We start from the raw sequence: 6,189 nt of genomic DNA on the forward strand, positions 1-6,189 counted from the left end.
CCTCAGCAGATTCCCCTTTGTCACATAAGGAGAGTAATGAAACCTCTAAACTCCATTTGATCCTTCAGCCAAAAAAAAAAAAATGTTTGTTAATTTGTAAATACCAAGGTAGATTTCCCTTATGGAATACAAAAAGGAAGGTGTTACATCATCTAAGCGTATTGCTTAAGTTGAAAATTCTTGGAATTGATTTGAAAGAGCTAGAAATAATCAGCCAACCAAACCAGGTGCAGAGGGTCCTTCTTACATTTTCCAGTGTGAGGATCCCGTCTTTAATAATGAAGCAGAGTGCAACTTTTAAAAGCAAGGGGATCTTCCCAGTCCATGCCTTTTTAAATACACTGAAACCTGTACCGCTCTTGGCCAAGAAACATAAAGAGACTAAAGGGGGGCATGATCTGATCTCCCTGCTGCCTCACCCAATGGACCTCTCTTGTCAGGGGAAGAAGGCTCCAATTATGAATCCAGTCCATGGGGCAGTTAAATCTTCAGATAAGTTATTTCCATCAGTCTATGTGCATGAAGGCATAAATCTTGACAACTCCTTGGGGGATGACCTGATTAAAAACTTTTCCAAATTTCCCAAAAGAGGTTCAAGGTGCGACAGTCAACAAACAGTGAGAACAAAGCTTCTGACACTAGGGGATATCAAGGAACAAGCAGTGACTGCAGATGGATTGGATGCTGCCAAAACAAGCCTTTATAAAAACAGCCCAGATATGCCCTACCATAACTCTCCTTCTTCTCCAATTTAACTTCTACTATAGAAGTCCAACCGGAACTCAAGGGAAACCCAGAGCAGTAAATACAAGCCAAAATTCATATGTCCTCAATAGCGGCTGAGAACCTCCCCCTGAGCAGTAAGGGAGACATTCTGTGGCCAAGCACAAGTCAATTAATCAAGAACATAACAAGAGGTATGAGCAATAGGTCTTTCTTTTATGACACCAACAGCACCCTCAAACAACTAACTAAAGGAGACTGACTTATAAATTCTTCTACACCACCGTCATCTAAATTTTCTACTACTTTGGATATTAAGATCATCTCTTGGAACGTGGCTGGCTGGCAGAACAAGGCCAAGGATGTTGAATTTCTAAGTTACCTTAATGACTTTGATATTATACTCCTTCAGGAAACCTGGTCGCCAAATCAGATACAGATTGAGGGGTATAAATCCTTTTCCCTCCCAGGGTATAGGATTAACCCTAAGGGTCACTTTCAAGTGAGTTTGGCTCTGTTTCTTTATATTTAAAAGTAGGAATCGTTATGTTACAATTGGATAGCCCCACTGAGCAAGCTATTAAGCTTGTCCTTGATAACCTTACTTTGATTACTGTGAATATATATGTTCCCAACTCCTTACACAGATTAAAAAAAATCCCAACATTGGAAACGACTAACTACTTTACTAGAAAGACTAGAAGAAGAATACCCCTTGGCTGAAATAATTCTGGCAGGTGATTTTAATGCTAGAGTAGGCAACGATCATAAAATATTCTTTGAGGCTATAGAAATTAATCAGGAGGATACACTCCCACCTATTTTCACCTCTACAAGGTACTCCAAAGATCACCATATAAATTTGGCAGGCATCTATCTTGCCAAACTTTTTCTTCAATTTAATAAAGTCTGGCTGAATGGGCTTACCAACTTTCCCAAATCCGGAGAATATACATTTGTCTCAACAAAGGGCTGCAGTGTAATTGACTATTTTATAGTTCCCCCTTCACTGGAATCTCATGTTTTAGATCTCACTGTTGGCGATTATATAATCAGTGACCATCTTCCACTTATTTTAACTTTCAGCCTTTTACTAGAACTCAACGTTATTTCCAACACCAACCTGACAAGCTCTATCTATTGCCTAGGATCTTATGGAATGATAGCTCTATGCAAAAAATCAAACCTACTTCTAAAGTATAGATCCTCTTTAATTGATGCAAATGAACATTCATCAGTGATCATAGCCTATAATGCTTTAACATCTCAGATATCTACGTCACTGGGCAAAGAACTTGAGAGTGGAAATAGGGGGAGTAGTAGACCTATAAATGTCTGGTTTGATAGGGAATGTAGATACTTAAAAACCCAATTACGCAATGTCTTCAGACAATACCGTGAGTTTGCTGACCCTTTTTTTCTGATATAATACTTTAAACTTAAGAGCCAACTACAACAGAGTATGAACAGAAAGAAGATTGAATATATTAACACATAATGGGAACAATTATACCAGGCCACGATTTTAAATAATACAAAAAAATTCTGGGCCATAGTCTCGGGGTCACGTTGTGCGGAGGCCCCCCTCTATGTCTGCTATTTCTCCCCAAGTGTGGTTTCAATATTTTTTTGACATTATTCCATCTGGATGAAGTCTGCACTACGGAACCCTCAGATTTTCTGTCTGAGGACTTACCTGACTGGCCTCATGTAACCCCCAATGAAATAAAAGAACTGATTGGCCAATTAAAACCAGGAAAAGTAGCTGGTCCTGCTATAATTCTCCCTGAAATTTTAAAACTAGACCCTTGCATCCTTTTTTTACAATGACTGATAAATCTGGCCTTATTCCTGATGCATGGTTAAATGCAATCATAGTCCCAATTTACAAAAAAGGTGATTGCTCAATTCCTTCCAACTATAGACCAATCAGCCTGCTCTCCGTTATGGGCAATCTCTTCCCTTACCTCAAAGCTGTTGATTGTCATGCTCCTAAACTGGGTTCTGTCCATGTCCCTCTACTATTATATGCGGACGACATGGTACTAATGTCCTGCTCCAAAGTTGGTTTAAAGCGTTCACTAAATAGATGTGTCTCATATTTTATAACAAATAAACTACTTTTAAACCATGAAAAATCAAAAATATTTGTCTTTTCCAAAACTTGGAAACCATTCAAATGGACAATTGAAGGCAAACCAACTGAACAAGTTAAAAACTTTAGATACTTAGGTCTGCACTTCCAGTATAATGTATCTTGGTCCATGAAGCATAATTCAGCAATAAATATGGCCAACATAAGAAGAAGAAGAAGAAGAGATTGGATTTATACCCCACCCTTCACTACCCAAAAGTGTCTCAGAGCGGCTTACAAACTCCTTTCCCTTCCCCTCCCCACAACAGACACCCTGTGAGGTAGGTGGGGCTGAGAGAGCTCTGATTGACAACTGCTCTTGAGAGAACAGCTCTTGTCAGAACTACGGCTTGCCCAAGGTCATCTAGCAGGTGCAAGTGGAGGAGTGGAGAATCAAACCTGGTTCTCCCAGATTAGAGTCCGCGCACTTAACCACTACACCAAACTGGCTCTCAAACATAAATGCTTCTGCCATTTCCCAATTCTTCTACACCAGAGGCTATCAATTCATACCAGCTGCATTAAAAAGTTTTCAAGGCCAAAGTAATCCCCCGACTCATGTATGGTATTCCAATATGGATAAGTGCACTTAATGGATCAATAGAACATATTCAATCTAAATTTCTTCGAAAGATCATGGGAATGCCGCGCTGTGTACCTTATGCAGTCTTGTGTTTAGAAACTGGGTTAAATGCTGTGGAATCTGATGCATGGCTGATGACAGTAAAATATTGGCTGTGTTTACATTACAATGTAGACCAAGGAAGCCTTATACAACAAATGCTCACAGAGTCAAACATGTATAACTGGCTACCACACATTGAGAACAAAATAACTGCCATGGGCATCCCATTGGACTCACTGCTCATGCTCCCTTTTATGGGTGCTTTTCAGACGATTAAATGCAGAGTCCTTGACAATGAAACACGAAGGCTATACAGCTTAGCCAACAAATCTTGCTCCCCTCTGAACTTTGAGATTCCCCTCACGGTAGGCTGAATGGCCCCATACCTATCTGATATGCAATCTCCACAACAGTGCAGAGCCTTTTCACTAGCAAGATTAAATGCACTACCATCAGCAATCTTGCGTGGGAGATATAATAATATAGCATACACAGCTAGACTTTGGCATTGTAACTCTGGATGCATTGAGACAGTTTCACATATCTGTTTGCATTGCCAATTTTATGTAGATATTTTAGATATTTAAGCCCTATTTTAGCCAACATGACAGACCTTCCTGATGCTTTAAAAGTGCACCATCTCCTAAATGACTCTGTTACTGAAATATCAACTAAGGTAGCCATGTTTTTACAATCAGCTATAAAGCTACATCAGGAAAAACTATCAAAATGAGCAACACTTTGTAACAAATAGTTTTATGTAACATTATGCAATATTATGTAGTATGTATGGTTTTATATGTATATTTTATAGTAATCCTTTTTTAAGGTATTGTTTAATGCCAATAAAGGCTAACTGATTGACTGACTGACTGACTGACTGACTGACCGACTTACAGAAGGCTGTGAAAATATGGCACTTCCAAGTGGGTCACCCAAAGAGCTCCAACTAGCCACAGTCATTTCTTGGTTAGAAAACAAGGGTAACCAGCAGTGGAACAGTGTATAACACTTTCAAGGGCCTATGTTCAGTGGCATCCTGAATCACTTGAACTGCATACAATTAGCTGGATAATGCAGTGAAAATATGTTGTTCTGTATCAGTTTATTCTATCCTCTGTTTTATAACAACAAAACACAAATATGTGAAATGCAATATAACAAGAACAACAGCAACTCCCCATAACTCTGAGCTATAAATAAGGATATGAAGCAATACTTCCCTATTCAATGTAACCCTCAATTCCCCTCCTTATTACAGGCCTTGGACCACATCATTTTTGTCCATGTAGGTCCCAGCACAGTCATTTTGGTGGTCAAAAATGTGCTGGTGAAAAAGAGACCGCCTCTTCTGTCTTTCACCAGCAGAAAATCTAGTCAGATCCTACCCTTTAAGCCTGAGACTAGACACAATAGGGGGGAGGAGGACCAAGTCTCCAGGTTTTACCAAAGCATTTTTTTTTTACAATTGAAAAGCAAGCGTTCTTTTTATTTGTCAATAATACCACATTATATACAACCACTTTCCTTGACAGCAAAAGTATGGGTTTAAAAAACAAAATCCAAGAGCTGCATTCCAGCCATCAAGGTTTTTTTTTTTTTAAAAAAAAGGTTGAGCATCCCCCCAAAACTACATCTTTAGTTAGTCCATGTGAGCTTTCAGTGTTCAGGTAGTTATCTTGTCTTTCTCAGTTACATGAATGATCACACCCATACCTGACACTGTGTATCTGTCAGCCGCATTGAGCATGGCCTGGCCTATGGTTTCAAAAAAGGTGATCTGGTTCCATATCTGGCTCCCAGAGGGATTCACACATGCCATACATCTGCTCCGCACAGGTCCCACTGACCACAAAGTCATCCGTTGTCATCAAATCCAAGGAGCAGATAAAAAGCTTGTTTGTGACAGGGTCTAGCCTGGCTATAACTGGCTCTATGTAGTAAGGTCCAAACCATCTCTCATACAGGAGGCTGGACACCATACTCACCAGGGTCTGGGGCTTGATTTGCTGGCCCTCCTTCAATTCATAGAAACTCAGGTGGAACTTGAGACTTTGGGCAACTGTCTGAACATCTGTGGCAAGTCCAGCCTAGCCAATTAATAGTCTGTTTCCCATTGGTAAAATTTTCTGGAAGTCTGTGGTCACCATCTGAGCTTGAATGCCAAAATGCCAATCAGCTGCAATAGCGACACAGTTTCCCCCCCTTCATGGCCCTAACAGCCCCACCGTTATAGGACATAATAGACATGATGACGTGGCGAATAGATGGAGCCCCTTCTCCGACCCACCACCTTCTTTCACTTCTTGCAACGACTTGTTTTACCATAGCATTTCGAGGGGTTGCTAGAGTCACCGTATGATGCCTCCGTCCACTTCCCTCCCTCAGAGGCAAGATTTTACCTCTGTTTTTTGTTATCTTTTGTGACTAAGCCACCCTAGTTATCTGTTTTCTTCTTTCCAGAAGAATTCTGGCTGTTAGAGCCTGTCATAATATAATATTTTGGCTGTTTGCTCAGCCCAGGAACCTGAGGGAAAGGATGGGAGCCTCCTTGAACTTATACAACTTAAATGGCACTCGAGAAGTTTTTATATTCCAAGTTAACAAAATATTTTGTTCAACATAGGGGAGAAAGGTCAAGTGAAATCATGTGTAAATTCAATGTTGTAATTCAGGTGTAATTCAACGTTGATAACTCTGAGGCAAA

At 40.1% G+C, this 6,189-nt stretch overlaps 1 pseudogene; it reads right to left on the reverse strand.

Annotated features, from left to right (window-relative positions):
* Positions 1-5,124: 5,124 nt before the first annotated feature.
* LOC107113943 lies at positions 5,125-5,732 on the reverse strand (annotated as a pseudogene).
* Positions 5,733-6,189: the final 457 nt, after the last annotated feature.

The sequence above is a fragment of the Gekko japonicus genome, unplaced genomic scaffold (assembly GCF_001447785.1).
Source record: "Gekko japonicus isolate JY-2015 unplaced genomic scaffold, Gekko_japonicus_V1.1 scaffold754, whole genome shotgun sequence".
NCBI classification, from domain to species: Eukaryota; Metazoa; Chordata; class Lepidosauria; order Squamata; family Gekkonidae; genus Gekko; species Gekko japonicus.